At 38.6% G+C, this 20552-nt stretch overlaps 1 pseudogene; it reads left to right on the top strand.

The window, feature by feature from the left end:
- The first annotated feature begins 14267 nt into the window (after positions 1–14267).
- LOC134214561 (translation initiation factor eIF-2B subunit delta-like) lies at positions 14268–16312 on the top strand (annotated as a pseudogene).
- Positions 16313–20552: the final 4240 nt, after the last annotated feature.

Genomic DNA, 20552 nt, shown 5'->3' on the forward strand with positions numbered 1-20552 from the left:
ACAGCTTTAGTTATCTAATAAAAACAGCAAAAAGTCGCATTTACAGATATTGTTTTGTTTGACATTGCCGGTTTTTAAAACATATCGACAATGTCCAACACTCACATTATTGATTTTGAATAATTCAAATTATTCTTTTAACTCGTACATGTTTCAAAACAGATTAGATGAATCTGCATCTTTTATTTTGTTGGTAGACCAGGAAATGTGAATTATTCTATCCGTTCTATCAGGATAATTCTAACAATCGTTTTAGATGATAAATGAGTATCTATCGGTATTATTATTATTATTCAGATCTGTTCCGAAGGGCCTGTGCTGCACGTAAAAGACTTCCATTCGGCTCGGTCCATGGCTCACTTCGCCAACCACGCAGTCAGCGGAGGGTCCGCAACATCTTCCCCGATGATCGATCCACCTTCCCGCTGTGCACCATCGCCTTCTTTGCTTCTGCTCGGATCGTTGTCAGAAACCATTTTCACCGGATATGTCCAACATTCTGCGAGCTGCCCGGCCCACGCAGTCTTCTGATTTTGTACGATGGATGGTCCTCCCAACAGCTGATGCAACTCGTGGTTCTTCGTCTCCTCCACGAACCGCCATCTGCACCCCACCTTAGATGTAGCACCTTCCTTTCAAAACTCCCAGTGCGTTGGTTGGTCCTTCACGAGTACCCCAAGGTCTCTGTGTCCGTAGAGAACCTTTGAGTCTTATAAGCGTTTTTCACGCATGCTGCGACGCAGCAAAAGCTAAATCAACAAAGACGATTTGTGCGCCACCTCATAGCTTGGCAGTGGTGTGCCCGAAAAACGCGAGCACTTGAGTTCCGTCAGGAGGACCTAATACCGTCTATGCTAGCCATCGAACTCATTATGAATAAATAATCACTACCGTTAATCAACCAGACGGACAGTTTTTGTATTGCCACTCCTACGCCTAATATCGGACTATCATACGGTTGACGTTAGCACCAATTGGCAGGATTCTAACGACTGAAGGAAATAGCAATCGTCGACGGATTGGATTGCAAGAACATTTCAGGTCATCAGCAACCATAGCGGGGAACTTCTGAGTACAAAATTACGTCGAAATATAAGTAGGAAGACTACGACCCAAATGGCTTCGCTTGGGTACTCCGATGAACAATCGAAGTGGATCTGATCTGCAGTCCCGATATGGCACCGTTATAGCCTGTTCAGATTACGCCATTAATGACATAATAATTGGCGTTTCAGGGTTACGCTTTTATGATGTCATTATTTCTGTAATATCTACCATCTTTGCGCTGTCAAAGATACCAGCAAAAGAGTCATGAAGAATTTATTAGCGAACAATATTATTACGAGAGAGCTTTCGTTCTAACTGGAATGCAGGGGAGAAATTCAACAAAACAAACTGAAAGCGTCACGCCTCTTTGCCAGAGAGAAAATTCGTTTCAGATTGACAGTCATGCTCTTTTCTGTTTCACCCGCAAGGTCGAATGCATGTTGATGGAAATCTTCTGAGCATGAATGAAATACGCAGTTGTGATGGCTTTGAGGAAAGCATTTTAGACATGAAAAATAATGATGATAATTATTTATTCTCACTTATTCAACATGAATTGTTTAAAACAGATCCTTAGACTACATGAGTTGAATTTTAACTTAACTAGATTTAATAGAACAAATCGAATAAATTTTCAAAGTTCAGAGGCTAATGCGAAGACACATTTAAACGAGGGAATGGTTGTAAAACAGAATATATTTGATGAATACATGATTTCATAAATTGTATCGAATTCTGCTCTTGAATGGCTTATATATACTGGATTTCAACATTTTAACTGGGGACAACTGTACGTTGTGAGATGGGATGTATGTAGTAGAATAAATCAACCAAATAAAACATGATTGGTAATGCATTAATTTATCAAATCCAGTTTAAATTTATATCAGCATTCACACGATTCGATTTTTATGAAGCTGTATCATTGATCGTCCAGAGTAGAACGCAATGGATTCAGTTTCCATTTTGAAAAGCTTAAATTGCTGAGTTGCCCTTCATCCATATGAATCTTGTAGCGACATTTTAGTTCGATAATATTTCTTGAAAATTGAATCCAATCGTCCTTTTTTATTTATTTGTGAGAATTCCCAAAGTATCTAAATTTTTCTATCAAATTCCGTTCGATCATAGTCAGCAAGTCAAAGACTTTTTAAACTTAAAAATAAAGGTGAGGAATAGTCTGTTCCCCGAAGGCGCACCCAACTAATGAATTATCATTATCCTTAATGAGAGCTTCAAATATTCTTCGAAAATCCCTTTTCATTTTTTTATATTTTTTTTTCGTAAACTTTGTTCTAGAAAAATGTTCGATTGTCCTCACACAAATCGCTTGTTTTCCAAAATTAAATTTAAAAACTCTCCTTGAAGTTCAACCCTGATTAGCGTGCAAATGAGCAAACATGGAAACGTCAAGATATATTATCTTCTTGTCTAGAACACTTGTAATAATTGGATACCTCTCACTTAACAAAAGCATAAATGGCCAATCTGAATAGGCTAATAGTTGGCAGCCGATAGATATGATCATAACCATTCCCAATTTACTCCTAACTTGTCTAATTATACGATACGAGCAGTGGTTTAAGCATAAAAGCAGCTGACAAGATCTGTTTTAACTGATTTATTTGCTAATTATCTAATACATGCATTCATCTCTTAGACTAGGTGTTCCGTGTTTTCTTAACACTATCATCCTTATTTGCTATGTTACTTTTTGGTTATTATTAATAATTTCAATTCGCCTCTGGCAATTAGATTTTCCTCTGGTTATTGAACCATGAGAATTACAATGTTTAACTAAACTAAACCTAACCTAATTTATGCTAAGGGTACAGAGCTAATGTTGAATAGAAGATGTGCAACGATTTTGTTCTAAAATTGAATTCATTTGTAGAGCGTTTATTGCAATGTCTCAATATTAGAAATTCTATGAAGTTCATTGTAGCTATATCAGCTGTTCATTTACAATTGTCCCATGACATGGAAACTGAAACGGACAAATATGCGTATGAGCAGAATTATGGAGGCAACATTCAGAATCATTTCAAAATTTTATTTTGAATCCCTCAGATGCCTTCTTTCTGGATGAGCAACTAGTCCATATTGGCACAGCATACAACACTTGATACAAATGGCAGGTCTGGGTTTGTTTGTAAATCAAAAGTTTGTTCTAAGACAAAGTTTTGATTTTTGTTTATGAGTGGTTATAGACACTTAATATATTTGTTACATATTTGGAAGGCCTCAATGTGATTTTTAGTAATTTTGATCCAGTAGGTCCTAAATATTTGGCTTCGCTAGACCAATTAATTGGAACCCCATTCATAGTGACAATATATCTGCAGAAGGTTTCAAATAAAAGCCTTGGCTTGTGGGAAAAATTATAAGCTGAGTTTTGGAAGCTATCTGGGAAATTTCATTTTGCAAGTAAGTGGAGAAAATATCCAAACTTTTTTGTGATCTACTACAATGACACGAAGGTTTGCCCTTTGGCTGAGAGGCCCTCATCTGAAACAAAGATTTTTGACCCCTGGTAAATCAGGTAAGTCGAAGTAAAAATGTTATACAATATGGGCCCCAGTATGCTGCCTTTGGGGGATTCATTAGCCATACAGGTACCATTAGATTTAGAATTCTGATAGTTTACCCGCAGTGAGATCTTGATAAATAATTTTGGATCAGTTTAATAATGTACAGAGGAAAATTAAAATTACACTTTTACAATCAAACCTTCATGCCAAACACTGCAAATGCTTTTCTATATCAAGAAGAGCACGCCAGTCGAGTATCCTTCAGATTTGTGAGCCGAATTAAATTCGTTACTCTTAATAACTGATGGGCGGTTGAATGCCCATGGCGAAAACCAAATTGCTCATCAGCAAAATAGAATCATTAATGAACCATCATTCTATTCAAAATAACTTTCAAACAGTTTGCTTATTGAAGAAAGCAAACTGATTGGGGTACAACTAGCCTCAGCTGGATTTTTGTCGGCTTCAAATTGGAACAACTTTTTGTTTTTCCATTTATCTGGGAGTATGCCAATTGAAAACATTTGTTAAATATATTAACCAAAAAGGATAAAGAGCTCTGAGGAAGTTTTTGATAAGTATGAGAAAATACCATCATCACCCTCTCGGAGACGAGCCAGCCTGGGCTGAAAGTCTCCTTAATAAAGACACAAAAAAAAAACACATCACCCGGGGCTTATCATTTTCAATTTTAAGAATAGATCTCACTTCATCAAATTAGTTCCCAAGAAAGGTCAAAACATATCTTGATTGAGAATGTCTTCGAAGCTCCAACCTGATCCTCAATTGGACTAGTGAGACCTAGATATAAAATTATGGGCCCTCGAACTGCTGAGCAAGTTTTGAGCCTTTTCGCCATTTGTTAATAAAAGTATTTCCTCTTTAAGCGCTGGAATTACTTTTGAGGTTTTTAAGATTTTCATTAATTTCCAAAAGAGTTTCTGAACTGGGATCCAACCTCGAGACATTATTCTCAAAATTGATTCTCTGAATAGCGAAACGTTTTTAATTTCTATTTGCAAATCTCGCCAACAACTTTCAACGCGGGATCCTGAGTTCTTGTATTGCTTCTTGCCTCACATTTTAAGACGGATCAGTAGCTGAAGATCGTCGTCAATAATAAGAGTTGAATTTAATTTCATTTAGGAATTGCATGCCCTGGCTTCGACAATTAGATTTGTCAATGATACGAGAGCATTATCATATATCACTTTGGTATCGAGAGTATCAACATCAAAATTCCTATCGATATAAGTTTTGAGAGAATCCCAATCAGCCTCTGGATAATTAAAAGTAGAGCTGATTGGATTATAAATGGCTTCTTGTGAGATTTCAAATGTCACAGGAAGGTGATTGAGTCAAAGTCAGCAAGGAGTTACCATGGCCTTAACTAATAATCTTGAATCAGTTAAAACCAAATCTATTGTAGAAGGATTTCGAGTGGATGAAAACACAATCTGGGCATTGGGATATTGAATAGTTATATATCCGCAGAACAATCTTCAAATAAAGTTTTGCCGTGGAATTGCTTTGAGCATTATTAATGAACGGTGTTTGGCATTGAAGTTACCAATTACGAAGAATTTAGATTTGTTGTGAGTTTTTGAAGATCAGCTTATAAATTGTTTTGCTGCCACATTGCATTGAAAGGGCAAAGTAGGTCAAATAAAGAAATTGTCAAATTTGTTTCAACAGAATCTCCAAGGTTTCGAAAACTTTGGTTTCAAACGAAGAATACAATTTATGTTTATACGTCTATTAATGACAATGGCGACCCACCACAGGCGCCGTCAAGACGATCATTTCGGTAAATAAATAATTTGGATCTCTTTTGATGGAAAGATCAGGTTTTAATATGTTTCAGTTATAATGGCAATGTGCACATTATGAACTGATAGGAAGTTGAAGGAACAGACATGCTACCTGAGTCAACAACGAACGTTATTTCCCGTTGAAGAATGGGCGAGAAGTCATTCATCGTCGGTAAATTTTCGGAAATAAAGTTAAGCTGCCTGCAGCGATGCTAGCATAGGAGGGCGTGTTTGAAAAATTAGAATTGACGAACTGCTCGTTACCTGTGAGGTAGCAGCAAAAATTTGTTTGTTGATTGTGGTGGGTATGAATTACTCGACCGGCAAATGATTGCGGATTTTGAGCGTTTGAAAGATGTTTACCTGCGAATCTGGGATCCTGCCGAGTTTCCGTCATCAATTTTGGTACTGAGGTCAACACTTTTTTGCGTGAAGGCATTCCCAGGAATTGGATTATATTGCCCCCACAATTGGCACATTTTAATTTATTGAAACTTTTTCACATGGACAAGCGTCCTTAACGTGAGAGGTTCCACCACAAATCACTTTTGGGTTTTGAATTTCCAGGCTCGGAAATGTTCCCATGTAACACGGACATGGGACATAATGCAGGCCTTTTCAAACTTTTTCATATTATTTAGTTCACTTTTGTTAAATGAACAAATAAAATTCAGAAATACCCCTCTGGGAAATACCAGAGCGAGATTTCTTTCATCTTAATTACTTGGACTGGTGAAAATCCAAGACAGAAATTTCAATTTTGATCTCATCCAGTGATTTCAAGACAAAATTTTCAAAACGATTATTCTGTTTTGTAAACAAAGATAAAACGACGATTTGACAGTCTGAAGTTCCACTGCCAACACCATCAACAGGTGCGAAACCTTCACCTACCATTGATGGTGTTAGTTTACGTGAGAGCTATCGATGTCAAATCGTCGTTTGAATCTTTTTAGCAGTCTATTTGTCACTGGGAGACCTTTCAAAACGACTTGAACAATCGCTCAGTTTTGTCGTCGTATGTGAAGAATGTGGCGCTTCTCAGTTAAATACTGAAGAAGACGTTTGCGATCGTCACAGAGATCCCGCAAAACGCGGCAGTCACCTGGGTAGAGGTAGATTCGATTTGCTCAATTTAATCATTAATCAAATCGAACTGATTGCTCAGTTAGATAGGAAAAATGATTTCCGATATTAGAGTTAGAGGAATTCAGTCTCCAGCTTCTATTTTTTTCCGCGCTTTGACAGAACGGTCTTGAACCTTGTTTCTAGAAGGAAGTGGAGAATTCAGGACCCCCTTCTCTTGTTTTTATTAATACATTGCTGAGCGTGGATACGTGACCTTCTAAGAGTTTTTCCGAACGGTGTCCCTGCGGATTACCACCGCTTGTCGGAATTTTACTTCCGCAAACGGGTCCAACGTAAAACGAAGGCCAAAGATCGTAACGGAACAGTGGGTACAAATAGCGCTGAGAAGCCATGAAATTAAAATAGCTAAAGTAGTATTAGCTAAAGTAGTATAAAACTCCTTCGCAGAGAGAGAAAATAGAACCGCACAGCACGAAAGCACAGCATTGACTCTGTAGATGACATCTGTTTGAGCTCTTTTCTATCCTGTTCGTATGATGAAAGATGTAACAATAAATAGTACTAGTGGAGCGACCGCACTGAAACCATGCTAAGTTTTGACAGACTGTTGCTGTGGGAAATCAGAGGATCCATCACAACGAGTTCGAACAGTTGATATATTGTTTCGATTTAGGCACTACGTTACCTATGGTAGAAACTCTAAAATTAAAACATTCTCAATAATACCAGACTTGAGAAAGCAAACGAAGTGCGGATAGAATATCCGATGTTTGCAATTAGGTTGTGAGAATTCTGTAAAAATAGGTTAATCCACTAGCGGTTAAGTTTCATTCGAAAATTACATAAGCTAAACTTAACCATTGTCACCCACACCAAACCTCTAGTAATGCTGCAGCATGTATGGTAGGTTCTGAAATTTATAAAGTCCTTAACGCTCAGACAAGTACAGAGCCAAAATATCATCCTGAATGTGACTGAAAACGATTCACTTGCCCACAAGATCATCATTCACATTGCGGATGATTCTCATCCGACTTCACATCAATGTTGAAAGACAAGTATACAAATGAAATCATCCATTAACCATATGTTTTTACCAATTCTCATGGGTGATTTGTTGGATTATGTCGAATGAATTTACTACAGTTTTCAAATGATCGAAACATCTTTGCTAAATATATATCAGTTTGAAGCAAGTGAAGAATACTTTTATATTAGTTGATATCTGGATCTTGTAATGAAGAAAAAACAAACCTTATAAATTAAATGTTTTATATATTTATCATCATATATGTTTTATAATCAAATAACGATATGTGAATTTAAAATTAAACACAAAAATGAAGGCATTATAGATTGGTAGATCACTTGTATTCCATAAATTGGCAGCAGCCGAGACTCTGATTTTAGGGATCGCAAGTTATCATATACGTATTGCTTTAGCACTCTCACACTCAGCCGATTTGGTAAGCTACTCGTCTTCAGGTGCAAGTCGACCATACCGTTCTTGATAATTATTTTCCGATTTCTGATCGTGGCTACTGTCCGCGAATATTGACAGTGATAAACTCCGTCCCGTCCTCGCACTTGGTGAAATTTTCGTCTCCTTCATTGCAGCCGAGTTCGAATTGTGCTGGAACTGTGCTTGCATCGTTCTTACTTTTGGCTGAAATGCCCGTTATTCGACACAAACAGAAGCAGTCTGAAAAATATTGATCGATTGGCATTCCCATAAAATACGAGTTGCGCCCACAACCAAATATTTTCTCCGAAAGATCCGTAACGTGCATCCTGTATATATAGCGCCACGCAGTATCCGGTTTTATAATAAAGATTATGGTTGAGACCTCTCAGTTTCTGTAAAAGATAAAATCTTTCATTAGTATACATATTTCTTCAAATAGTTTTCCTTAACTTGCCATATCCATGTATCAATACGCTAATCAAACACTTTCATCAAATTTTTACTGGCCCGAACGATAGTTAAATTAGGATGGCATTCTAAGGGATTATGGCTTCAATGAAGGCGATGTCTATATTGTTGAGAAGGTGGTCATGGCATAAATACATGCAACAGAAAATCCTACTGAAATCAGATGATTATCGTTATAGGTATGAACATTATTTAGTCTGTTATTCATTAAATTACCATCATTGCAGTAGAGGGATTCCGCTACCTGTTGATCGTTGGTTTGCGGTGAGAGCATCAGATTCGTCAAATCGTCGTTGAATCTTTACTACAAAAGCAGATAAGTCGTTTTGAAAATTTTCTTGAATTATAACATTCGCTACAGAAACATTCTGAACACCGTGAACAACATCTGAAATTAGATGATGACGTGTTCAGTAATCGAAATATAACACCTCAAAATTGATGATATCTATCCAATATCTTGACGATTGCTCATTCGTATATTTTCATATGAAAACGGAAGGATGCTGTTTGAAAGCGAGGAATGACAAATCATATATTAAGATGCTGATGTTTGAGTTCAGTGTACCCTCCCACAACCTAAAACGTCATGTAGTTTTGAATGAAGTCGTTTTGCTGCACATTACCAAAATAATTGCCTACCTTACGGCTTCCACAAACACGATTCAAGCATCAACTATCATGGTTCGATACACCATTTTCATAATTTCGCAAATAAATTATTCAATTAGTGTATGAATATTAAGTTTATCATCATTCACACCAATCGTACAAACATTTCTCATTTAATAATCGAAAGATACAATGGATCGTATGTTCTTATTAGTTAAACTTTCCATAATTTCATTAAATAATGTCAAATTACTTAACATATCTTCATCATAATTTAGATCTATTATTGCTGGTAAAAAGATTTTGATCTGTAATATGATACCGAAAAGGATTCTTTCAACTCGAAGTTGAAACACGTGAGAGTTTTGAGAGGATTCACAACAGCTGATCGATACAGAGAGGTAATCAAACGCACGTACCAATCATGAAACTTCAATGCAGGCAGCGTAAAAATGGATGGATGTATAAATTGTTTTTTCTTTCTAAAAAAATTTAAAAATTTTGTCTCTAGAGGATTTTATGTCAAACCAATTCTGTGGCTACGCCACTTTTAAGAATGATTAGACGCTAATACACATATGTAAGTTGTACGTCATATCAGAAAAAATGGGGTCTGTCAAAAAGTTTATATCTAAACGTTCTTAATTATTGATTATTCTATTTTAGTTTATTCCTTTGATGAATTTTTTTCCGAAGAGCGTGTTTCATAACACGTGGACAGATGTCGAACAGTTTAGAGTGTTCTTCCCTCCATCAGTTGATCTGATCATGCATTTTCATTATTTCCGCTTATTGCGGAAGTGAAATTCGAACCGGGTTCCGACGGTCGACTGTCGGAAAGCTGTTCCTGAAACGTCAAATCACTTGTTAACGGAAAATTTTGGTTTATTTTTGTGGGTGATTATTGAAATCAACGAGAATATGCAACTTTAAACAGTGTTTATGCCGCTATTTTAAACAAGTTTAGGTACTTTTGAAGGTATTTTGTCATATATTTATGTTATTTTGAAACATTTTAGATTCCTCAATCTTCTTGATATCAAGAAATATCAACACTTTCTACAGTGATGCCATTTTAAGTTTGACACTCAGTCTGCTTCTTCTTCTTGCCCGCAAAATTAGAATTTTCTCTTTCTCGCATATATCTTTTCTAGAATACTGCGGCGGTCTTACACTCGCAGGCTCGACGTGAAGGTAAAACATCAAGATAGCGTCGTGTTATAAGATAGGCAAATTTTGCTGCTCAGAACAAAACCACGTGCTTTTCACGAAATGACAGCAGTGTTCGATTGTAAGAAAGGAGGTAAACGGAGTCACTGAGTACATGGAAGTGTTTATCATGGCAAGTGCATATGGTGGGAGAGATTTTCATTGACACTGTTGTTTAGTGACTCTGCGTTATCTGAGAAGCAACCAGCAGGAAGCCGCAGTATTAATTTATCTCGAGATGCATATAATTTGTGAACCATGGACATTCTTCCTACCCACTCCTAAGATGTCCACATGGTATACGAATAGCCCCTAAATATTTGGATATTGGATTTGACGAAAAATTCATCAAAGACCAAAATCCCAATCAATATGAAATGTTAACGCTTTTGATCCGATGTGTTTATTCAAAACCGGATTTTCACCATGGAACGCTTTGAGAGGGCAGAAAATTTATTTAATCATCGCCTTTTTTTCTATTTTGTTCCGATTGGCGCTCAACCAAACGCACATGCGCTGTTTGAAGCGGTGGTACCACTGGTGGCTACTAGGGATCCCACATTCAGAGATATGCGAAAGCGGCCATCTTGAGCCAATCGAGCATTGAGAGCCTTGAATCTGAGCCAATGAACATTGTTATTGTTGTCGAAAGGATTGTGATTGCAATGAAAAGATTTTACAAAAGATTTGTTGAATAAACAATTTGTTTTACATTGGCAAGTTGAAGTAGTCTAGTTTATGCATGGTACTTTGTTCATTTGTATTACTTTTATTTTAGTGATAATGCACTGTTGGACGAGTTAACGAAATCTGAAAATGCCATTATACGCAAAGTCATGTTCGAGCTCCAACATTTTGCGCCACGGCAAAGGCAGCGTTTGTTTACGAAAGTAACAGCGTTGCTAAATCGTCTGGAAAAGTATTCGCACATCTCTTAATATAGGATCCCTAGTAGGCACCAAACCGATGTGCTTTTCTGCATCGGCACCAAACCAAACCGTGCACTGCTAACGATAAACGCCTTGGCTACCTATATATCACCGATTGCGGTTAAAGCGGGAGACCTACACATACAAAATAATGCGTGTATGATGCATTAGAGTGATTCAAACTTTGACTTTTTTGCCCCCCGATGCTTAAACCACAGACAAACAGACGTAATACTAGAGAAAATATCATCGACCATGACTTCAACGATCAATTTGAATTTGATTGATTAGGCAATTCACAACTAGATGCGCTAGTGTCGTTATCCTTCCGGTTTGACATTTCACCCAGCGCCTTCTGGTGACGATGTCCACGAAACATCGTTTCGTGAACATGCTCGCAAGATGGTGAGTGAGGTGTGATGATGGATTTTCAGAAAAATTTTCAAGCTGTTACGTCTGTTTGTCTGTGCTTAAACGATTGCATTTGCCATTTTGATAATCCCCCTAAATTTAAAAAAAAATTGTTGTTGTTGCGAAGTGATTTCTCGTTTGGAAGCAAAGATATGAAGAAAACAAAAATGCTTCTATTGATATTTAGTTATTCTTTTACATGTTAAATTGAATTTCCACGATTCAATATTTCTAATAACTTTTCTGTGAGCATCAAATCGTTTCGCAAACAAAAGACATCTGTAAAATTCTTATTTTGCGATATACTCATATGTCGTTAAAGCTTAAAGGGAAGCGTTAGGGAACGGTTTTCCATGAAAGTTAATGTTTTCATAGCAATTTTCATACAAACTTCAAACCGCGTGCTCATTCAATTTACATCCAAATTAGCTAAAAATTAGTGGGTTAAAAAGGCAAATGCAATCGTTTAAGCAGACAAGCGACGTAAAGCTTGAACATTTTTCTGAAAAATCCATCGTCCAATCTTCTACCACCATCTTTGAGCATGTTACACGAAACATTTTCGAGACATTGTCACCAGAAGCGCAATAGAAATGTCAAACTCGAAGGATTACGACGCTAGCGCTCTAGTTGTGAAACGCACACAATCAAATTCAAATTGATCGTTGAAGTCATGGTCGATGGAAATTTCTAGTGTTACGTCTGTTTGTTTGGTCCATCGAAAAGCAAATTTGAATCCCTGATGATGCATGAAACCGTTCTTGGCTGAAGTCACGTGATGGACAACATATGGCGGTGCGTCGTTTCGGTATTTATCGTGAGTAAAATAATGCGCTCCATCGCAGCATTTCAGTTGCCTCATATCAATTGCCTGTAAAAAACCTGCATTGTATATATATATACCTATTGTAACTTAATCCAAGTATATATTTGTATAAGAATGACAAGAAATCTATCGAGAGTTTAAATGGCATAAAATTGCTACCTGTGCAGTACAGTTGGGTAATATGGACGCGAAGCCTCTGACATCAGTCTAATCGTGCTGGAAACCATTTTCGAACATTATCTGCCAAAGCTCATTTCTCCACGCAATCGTACGTTCTTTGAAACAATCAGCAGATGGTGAGTCTTCGTTGTACTACCGGAATATATCAAGGATCATCCGCAGGCTAAACATCTGATCCGTCGTTGATCGGTCTCACAAAAACTGCCTGGTATTCGACGAAGGACTCTCAAGCGTCTCAGTCCTAAACAGGATACGGACAGGATTTTGTACGCCGAGTTCAGAAGCGTGATCTCTGTAATTGGGTACAATCTAGTCTGTTCTTTCTTATATATTGGGCATAAGGCCATTCAACCAGCCAGCAGGCAGTTCTTCATCCTCTCATGCTTTTCTGGATAATGTGGTGGATTGATTGATGGAGCTGTCTACTTCGTGTTGAGAAGCTCGACCGGGATCTCGTCCTCGAATACCCTCCACACAGTTCTGGAGATTCCGGTGCTGATGTCAGGAGAAGTTGGTTGAATCGGCTATGTTCAGGTATTAATCTGACCGAACAAGAATTAAAACAGAAATCTTTACTCGTCTATGGATCTGGTATGCGATATCAATTAAGTCCTTTATGGCGAAGATATCAGTCCAGAAATCTAATAGCCAACCGTAGAAGCGGACTACGTCGGTAATGTGAACGCCGATATTTATTTGGCCGAGAAACGGCATTAAAACAGTCAAGTCGTCGCTGAGGTAAATCACTGTGAATCGTGAAATGACGATTGGACTTTTCCAAAAGTGCCTTTATTTTATTGACATTACATCCCATGTTCATTAACCACTTCAGTTATTAATGAGAGATAAGCTGTTACCATTTTTGCATTCGAATATCACGAGACTAACACGAGGCTTTTCATGCCCAGGAAGTCGAGAAAATTTCCAACCCGAAAAATTTTCTAGACCGTACCTGGAATCAAAAATCGACACATCTTACCACACGGCCAAGAAAAGCCAATTTGCATCACCATTTTAAGATCTTGAACCGAACGCCAAAAAAATCCTGAATTGAGAAGTTTTGGGCCTGATCTCGTTTACTAGGCCACACTCTACAGTCTACACTATCCAACTATTTATTATTTTATTTATTTAATTAAAGACTCTTTAAATAGTTATTCGAGTCTGGGATCCAACTAGATGATGTTGAACTCGGTACACAATTTCTAGCAATCGAGTCTTTCTCTGCATCACATGTTTTGTCTATTGTTTGTCTTGTAACACCACAGTTTCCTCTACATTTCTACATCTATTTCATATTTTAGGTAAATTAGATTTTGTTATAAAAATGGATTATCATGCTAGCACTAATTGCTTATTCAGAAATGTTACTGAATGTATTTCTACATATTTCAATTGACCTTAACATAACTTCTAATACTTTCCAGAAACGACGTCCGCGAAAGCATAAACCAAGACAGCATCTACATATCTAAGGAAGAACCGGTTCATGGTGCTGCCTCTCCGAAAGAATCGAGAAAACAAATAAGGAAAAACTTTCATCAGCTATCTCAGACCGATCAAACCGGTATGTGAATAGGAATCCAAGTAAACGCCAACGAAAGCGCAAGGAAAGAAACAGAAACAAATTATCAAGAATGCAGCTGATTTCTTATAAAGATATTTTCCTAAAGCGCAAATATTTGCAGAGGCACGGAAAGTTCTAAAAAAGAGAGAGAAACTACAACCTACCAGTAATAGTGGAACATCTGCACAAAAAATTCGGAACAATTTCGATACAAATCGATCAATTCAGAATATTGAACCTGAACGAATATTCCCTGCTTTCACCGTTGACACAGAAAAGCCCAAAGCAACAATTTCTGTTATTTATAATATCTGATTGGAAGATTTGTTTCAACGCCTGGGAATTATACCTTGAGAATAATGCGGTACCGCGAAAGGTGAATCGAGTCCAAACGCCTAAACTAGTACCACGCCAAGAAAAAGACACGTCTGCAGGAATTCAAGATATAGCATTGGACGACATTTTCCCAAAAGATCCTTGTCGTTGATTCAGCAAAAACTCTAAAGAAAGCATGAATTCTCCTAAAGAAGAAAAGTCCCGTGAAGAAGTGATGGCAAACGAGAAGGGCAAAAGCTGCGAGCGCAACGAAGGGTAAAGGGAAAGATAAGCCCTAAACCTGTGGGCTACAAGAACTCACGCCCGTTAAAAGTCAAGTACGGATTAAGTCTCTCTGAAAAGCTCGACAAATTGCACATATCAGATCCACCAGCAAATGCCCAACCTGCGGTTGGTTTACCAGCTCAATCCACCAAGCAACTTAGCAAAGCTCGAGCGTAAAGCGCAGTTCGAATCAAAACCCTGATTTGGCCAAACCAAAACCCGCCAATAAACCGACAAATCAAAAGCCGAACGCCGAGCCATACAGGAAGCCCAAGAGCTGCCAAGGCTGAAGTTCAGGCGTAAAGGCTGCCCCTGCCGTGAAATCCAGTGCGAATCTTCTACCATGCAGATACCAGTGGCAAAAAGAAACTACTCCACCCTCTAGCAAACAGGCGAAGAAACCGTTAAAGCTACGACTCGCCACAGCAGAACGCAATGGTCAAACCATTCAACCACCTCTACACGAAAAAGTTGCCGCTTCGAAATTGTCAATTCCAGCCAGCTGCATCCCGCAATAACGAAGCTTGGTCTTCATGCCGAAGGCGTCACGGCCGGATCCAAGGCTCGCTGTTTGGCCTTTCTGAAAGCTTTAATGCAAATGATCAACGATTATGAGACGCCTCCGAGAAAAGAATTTTCCCGGCTGAAGAAATTTCCTGCAACATAACTTTTCTGCAAAAGTGCTGACCCTTTCGTCCAACTCAATGCACTGAAATACATAAAGATGTATACCAGGCAACTGAACCCCGGACTTGATGTGAGTATACCCAATGGAATAGGACTTTTTTACTTTTTTATATGTGTCTCTTTTACCCCATAGCAAAAGGTATTTCTTCAGGAAGTAATTGATACCACGTCCGGGATCAGATCGAGAAAGCTGAGGAGGCGATCAGCATTTCGGTCCAAGAAAAGATTTACGACGGCGACGCTCATTCTCACCTACGGCTGCTCGTCGCTGATTAAACACATTCTGGAGGAAGCGAACCATCGGAACAAGAACTTCCAGTGGTGATCGTGGATTGCGACCACGCAACCAAGAGCATGAAATGCCCGCCAGTTAGTGGCCCAAGGAATCGACTGTACCGCGTACTTATTAATCGCCATCAGCTACGCGCGCCGGAGGTGACAAAGTACTCCTCAGCGCCCATGCCCTGCTGGCCAACGGATGTGATGTCCCGCGTGGGAACGGCCCAGATTGGCTAGTGGCCAAGTCCCTACAACGTCCGGTGCGGTGCTGCGAAACACACAAGTTTAGCGAGCGATGTTCAGACGGATGCATTCGTTTATAATGAAATTGGTGAGAGCCGCGTTGAGCTTAACCAACATTTTCATACGAACATTTTTTTCATTTGTAGGCAATCCGAACGATCTGATTTTGAACTCGGCACTCGGGAGAATCTATCATGTAATCCGTTGGCCGAGTGGGAATCGATCAGTCATCTGACGCCGCCAACTTGCACTACGACGGACCCGCCGGGCTAGTGACGGCTCGTCAACTGAGGTGTATCTTCCGTGTACGAGTGTCCCCGTTATCCTGCGTATCAAGCCTTCCGAGGTTGGGTATTGATGGAATGTATGTGGCATGTATTGACAGATTATTTTGAACGCCGTTTAAAAATATCTAAAATAAAGAGAAAAATGCTTCTTTAAACGAACTCCAGTAATGTGTGTAGAATTTTTAATAAAATCGAAGGCCTTGCTGTAATAACTGATTACCCCACCCCGTATTATTTTAAAAATTGTGCCGATTCAAATATATATTTACTGAAAGGCGTTCGTTCTTTGATCTCTGGGCACCCTACAACAGAATAAGCATAAGTAATAGTACGCAGAAGGCGCTGTTATCCCACTCAGCTTTTGTGATCAACATGATTCAACCATAGTGACCTTGATTTGATTTCGCAAATGAATATCGAATTTACTGTTTTGATTTGCTTGTTCTCAATTAGATATGCAGGTATTTCCGTCCATCGTCATAGGGCTAAAATCAATGAAAGCAACGTTATTTTGCTAGAACTCCACTATAGCAGAACGTTTCGCCTAAGCTCGATTGCGGATGAATTTGGCAAAAAGCTTCTGTTTTATTGATATTTGAGACCATGAGATAAGACGAAAATGCCTCTTAACCTATCTGTGATAAAACGTAAAGGTGCAGCTCAATCGGGCTGTACGCAAGTGAATGGACACGGAGCTATACGAAATGGATGGTATTTGCCATAATAATTTGTGCTCTGAGCAAACTGCTCGGAGGTCAATTGAATCAAGAAGGCGAATAGTTGGATGGACTTTGAGTCTCTAACTATGGAATTAAATGACTCATCGCGCATCGCCGCTGATGCCACTCGACTGGCTTTCAGTGGAGGAGTATCACAATCCTAGAAGACACCATCCTCAAAAATGTCCGAAATAATGGAGAAAAGCGTATCGAAGTGGCATGAAACCAAACGCAAATATATTTATTTGCAACGCAATAACGTAGGTAAAACGTCCTAACGTTGTGGTTGTCCTGTTAATGTGAAGGAAATAGTCCATTCTGGATATCAGAATCAAAAATAATTGTGTATCCGCTAAAACTTCGAATTAACCACTAGAAAACTTTTTGTTTGACAAAACTCGTTCAAAATGATGAAAATCAACATTTTGATTAAAAATTGCGTCCTTTGATATTTCAGTGGTGCATTATCAACAATGCCTGCTGAGTGTGATTCTTTGTTTTGTATTTTCTCTGCTCCTCTTGCCTATGACGGTGCTCTTTCAGTCAGAACAACAAAGCAGGAGTAGCTTAGCAAACTCGATTTGCCAACAGCCAGCTGGCTGAAGCTGAGATCATTCGGCACAATTTCCTGTCTTGTCTTTCAAGGAGTATTCACCCATGCATAAGTTATATACGTCACACAGCAGCAAGTGAACTGAATAGACTGTCAGTGGGCTGCGTGCAATGAAGAGAGTATCGGTAATGGGGATAACAAGCTACGCCATCTTTGTCACATCTTTCTAAGTCACCAATAGAGTGTGAATGAATGCAACATAAACAATTACGAGGGTGAACATGATAAAAACGAACAAAGGCATAAATAGTACCTTGTGCAAGTAGCATTCTAAGAAATGAGCAAATAAGTTGAATATCTCAAAGTAAAGCCAGGAATCGAGTTTAAAATAGTTTTATTATAGTTTGTTCTTTTTTCTCTATTAAATCATGATTGTATCATGTTGCATTATTGAGTGGTATGGGCGTTTTGTATAATATTCTCCAAAACGAAAACATTAAAAATTGTGTACATACTCATTGTAAAACAACAGTATTGGGTATTTGACACTGGGGGATAAATTTATCCCCAAAAAGAACGAACAGGCAAACCTGTCAAAATCAGTGAAAAATTGGATGGTGCCTGGTCGTACGAGCGAATATCCTTAGGACATCCGTCGAATATCTGAATTATCATGGGCTGCACTCACATGGTGCTCTGACAGAACGAGTATCTCTAGTGATACATAGAAGATGTACCCAATATTCGAATTGTTTACTTTATCTTTGATTGTTGCTGCTAAACATTTTCAGTTTCACCTAGGGAAGTGAGTGTGAAGAGGGAATGGTATCAATATCCAACTAATTTCGTCACCGATTGAGAATTCAACTATTGATTCGATAGTGCTAAGGTCCCATTGTTGTGGTATCGCTCTCCTCCATAAGAAATGCAGGCAATACGTAACAATAGGACTGACCTTCAAAAATATCGCAACGATAGGCAACTGCGTCCCATTGCGTAGTTTGTTTTTATTGTGTACAAACAAAACAACATACGTTTAACAATTGTTATACTTACAAAACTAGAGTTAATAAGCATGCTATTCGACTACTGTAATGTAATGTGACCATACGTCCCGGTTTTACCATTTGTCCCGGCTGAAAAGGTCTCGTGAAACATCCCGCATTCAGCTTATTTCTAGATAATATCCCGCGAAATACAGAAAATAGAATACATTTTAGCCATTGCTTAGTATTTTAAAAGAAATTATTAGATTTTTCAAATTTTTTTGACTAATACTAAGTTTTATAAGACAATCATATGGATCATAGAAATCAAGAATAAAATGTTCTGTGACTCAGACTACATTATTTCTATTGTATGTTTTACCATGGGAATCTTGTGAGCAGATTTTGCCTCTATGTATTTCCTGCTGCGTAATTGCTTGTATTTCGACACGAAACATCCAAAATATCACTCCATTTAAATGTTATGCGGAGAAAAATCTTGTGGAAAATCTATCTCAGTTAGAAGATAACCTTTACTGTGTTGATATTGGATATCGATAACATGTGAAAAACTCAAATTCAGATCTCATCCAAAGTTCAAACTGCGCGAGTCAAACACCACCCGACTCATTTACTTATGGATCCTGTACACCTCTGGTGGCAAAGGGCCGACTTAAAGATCTCCATCCTGAGCGTTGCCCGGCTATCGCTCTGTTGGCAGGTTAGATTTCGGTCGACTTCTTTATTTCTTTATTGAGGCTTCGCCGCCATGAGCCTCTGGGTCTGCCTCTGCTGCGATGTCCGCTGGTTCCAGTCTAATGCTTGTTTACAGATTTCGTTTGCCCCTACGTAGAGTGTTGACCCAGCCCCACTTCCGATCGCGAATTTCTGTTGTATCGGCCCTGGTGACAACGACGATGGAGCCTTGTTTGAGATCCAGTGTGAGGCCACCAGGCCGAATTATATACCGAAGGCATCGTTACTCAGATCCAGGAAACAAAGTTGTCATTTCACGGGCACCCCCGTATGTGTCTTTGGTAGAAAATCAATCTCTGAAAATTTCAGCTCAATCGCTTGTTGCTAGTGGCATTTGATTTGAAGTTTGTATGGGATTTCATCATAGTAGGAAATACACCTCCGTCATTCATTCGATCTGAAAGGTTCTACTGTTGGATTGACCTCAGAATTGCAAAACGGAGTTGGTATGCTACAGAACAGTTTCAGAACATTGTATGATGATTAAATGAACTTTATATAGGTTTCGGCTGATGCGATTCGATCAAAACCCAAAAATACACAAATCAGCTCCTAATAAATCAGCCGAAAATTATATAAAAGTTCATTTAATCATCATGCAATGTTCTGTCAAATTGTTCTGTAGCATCAACTGCGTTTTTGCAATTCCGAGCTCAATCGAGCAATCAGAACCAATTTCAGATCGAATGAGGATGGAGGTGTATTTTCCATACATTTTGGCTGAAATCCCCATACAAACTTCAAATCAAATGCGCCAGCTATGCAACAAGCGATTGAGCTGAAATTCAGAGATTGATTTTCCACCCAAAGAACATTTAAGGTGCCCGTGAATTGTCAACATTTTTTCTCCCAGTAATCTGGCAGTCTAGTTGCTTGGAAGCAGTACAGAAGGAGTTGGAACAGACGCCATTCAGTAGGGACGATTCTTCAAGTTCGCAACGCTTAAACGCAACGCTACGATTCGCTGAACGATCCGGCTGAAAAACTCGCAAATGTTTCCAATTTGAGTGAAGCCAATCGATTGAATAAAGTTCTTGCGAGGTCCAAGGATTTCCAAGTTGGCAAATTCGCAAGCCAAATGGCGACTAACTTCTTCTGATGAAGAATCGTTGAGCACTATTTGATACGCACTTTCCTGGATGTCGATATAACATTCTCGGATGATCCTGATGTCTTTTCATGTAGCTATGGGTCTTGGGCCCAATGAATCATAATACTGAATCGATTCAATGGGCACCAGTTTTGCTCCTCACAAATCTCAGGGAGGATGGATTTATCCGTTCTACTTCAGAGAGGT

Source organism: Armigeres subalbatus, chromosome 2 (assembly GCF_024139115.2).
Source record: "Armigeres subalbatus isolate Guangzhou_Male chromosome 2, GZ_Asu_2, whole genome shotgun sequence".
In the NCBI taxonomy this organism is placed as follows: Eukaryota; Metazoa; Arthropoda; class Insecta; order Diptera; family Culicidae; genus Armigeres; species Armigeres subalbatus.